General features: G+C 35.2%; 1 pseudogene; it reads left to right on the top strand.

The window, feature by feature from the left end:
• The first annotated feature begins 411 nt into the window (after nt 1-411).
• Nucleotides 412-1,041, top strand: LOC104859786 (annotated as a pseudogene).
• Nucleotides 1,042-2,070: the final 1,029 nt, after the last annotated feature.

Here is a 2,070-nt window from a genome sequence, read left to right as displayed (position 1 = left end):
TGCTGTTTGTGTCATTTATAAGAAATTTTGTTGGGCTTGGTGGTGCATGACTATAATACCAGCACGTGGAAGGCTGAGGCAGGAGGATTGCTATGAGTAGTCACTTCTCTTCAAGTTACAAACATGTTTTGCCGTGAACTGACATATTTCATCCTTAAGTGTTTGGCATAATTCTCTAGAAAACCATCTGGCTCTAGAGTATGTATTGTGTGTGTATTTGTGCATAGAAGATTTAATTTCACTAATAAATATGGAGCTATCAATACTACCAGTCTTTTGAGCAGGTTTTTATTGCTATTTGTCTTCCAAGAAATCTCTCATTTCATCTATTTTTAAAATATATAGGCTTAAACTTATTCATAAAACTTTCCTTTGAACCTTTTAATAAGTATACAGTGAGATCGATCTAAAATGGCTACTGTGGAACCAGAAACCACCCCTACTCCTAATCCCCCACCTACAGAAGAGGAGAAAACAGAATCTAATCAGGAGTTTGCTAACCCAGAACACTATATTAAACACCCTCTTCAGAACAGATGGGTGCCCTGGTTTTTTAAAAATGATAAAAGTAAAACTTGGCAAGCAAACCTTCGACTGATTTCTAAGTTTTATACTATTGAAGACTTCTGGGCTCTGTACAACCATACCCAGTTTTCTAGTATTTTAATTCCTGGCTGTGACTACTTAGTTTTTAAGGATGGTCTTGAGCCCATCTAGGAAGATGAGAAAAACAGCATTGAACAAACAGCAGAGACAAAGTGACCTTGATCATTTTTGGCTAGAGACCCTGCTGTGCCTTGTTGGAGAATCCTTTAATGACTGCAGTGATGATGTGTGTGGAGCTGTTGTTAATGTTAGAGCTAAAGGTGATTAGATAGCAATATGGACTAGTGAATGTGAGAACAGAGAGGCTGTTCAACATATAGGGAGAGTACAAGGAAAGGTTAGGGCTTCCTTCAAAGTCAGCGATTAGTTCTCAGTCGCATTGCTGACACAGCTACTAAGAGTGGCTCCACCACTAAAAATAGGTTTGTTGTTTAAGAAGACACCTTCTGAGTATTCTCATAGGAAACTGCATCAAGCAATTGAGATTTGGGAGCCAAACAAAAGCCTCTGCAAAGCAGAGTGGAATGCATTTAAATTTGATTCCATCTAAATGTTGCTAAGAATGAGAAGTCTCATTCGCCTTTGTTCTAATTCTGTTACTTCTGTGGGTTTTTTGTTTTTTTGTTTTTGGTTCCTTTTTTGTTTGTTTGTTTTGCTAGAAGTATCCACCATCCCAATCAAAGAATTATAGTACACGGCATTCCTAGAATCTATAAATGTGTTCCTGGTCCACTCTGTAGTAGCTTAGTATAATCACCATCGCAAACACATTTTACCCATTTACAATATTCAAAAAAGAGCTTGTATTTCCATAAGGGGAAAAGAATCATTATGTTCCATTGTATGCAGGAACATAGTTTGCTGGTTTGAAAGAGTACAATGCATAGAGTTTTCTAGCAATTTTCTTTGTTTCTTTTTACAGCTTTATCTTTGCTGTATTCTTGCTAATGGATGCTAGATTTTAATTTATTTGTTTCCCTACCTGATAACATTAGTGATTCTGATTTGTTTTTCATTTGTTTTGCTTTTGTTTTTTTCTTCATGTAACATTGGTAAAGGATCCAGGAATATGACACAAGGGTGGAATAAACATTAATTTTGCACATTTTTTATAACTACAAAGCTTTGCTACAAGTTTATGCATTTCATTGAAATCAGTGATCTGTTTGTGTGATTTCCTAAACATGATTGTGGATTATAAAAAAATATAACAACATAATTACATTCCCAACTAGAATTAGTATATCTGTTTTTGTATCTTTATACTGTATTTTAATACTTTGTACTACTTAGGTTATTTTGCTTTGGTTAAAATGGCTCAAGTAGAAAAGTGGTCCCATGCATATTAAGACAGTGCACAAAACTGTAAATAAAATATGCACAGTGAATTGTCTCTTGGACACCTAGATTTGTCCCTTCATTTCTCAGTCTCTGGAGAAGGAATATGTATTTTTTATTGCAATG

Source organism: Fukomys damarensis, unplaced genomic scaffold (assembly GCF_012274545.1).
Source record: "Fukomys damarensis isolate Sample0158 unplaced genomic scaffold, DMR_v1.0_HiC HiC_scaffold_8, whole genome shotgun sequence".
Taxonomy (NCBI): Eukaryota; Metazoa; Chordata; class Mammalia; order Rodentia; family Bathyergidae; genus Fukomys; species Fukomys damarensis.
This window is presented reverse-complemented; position numbering and strand designations above follow the sequence as displayed.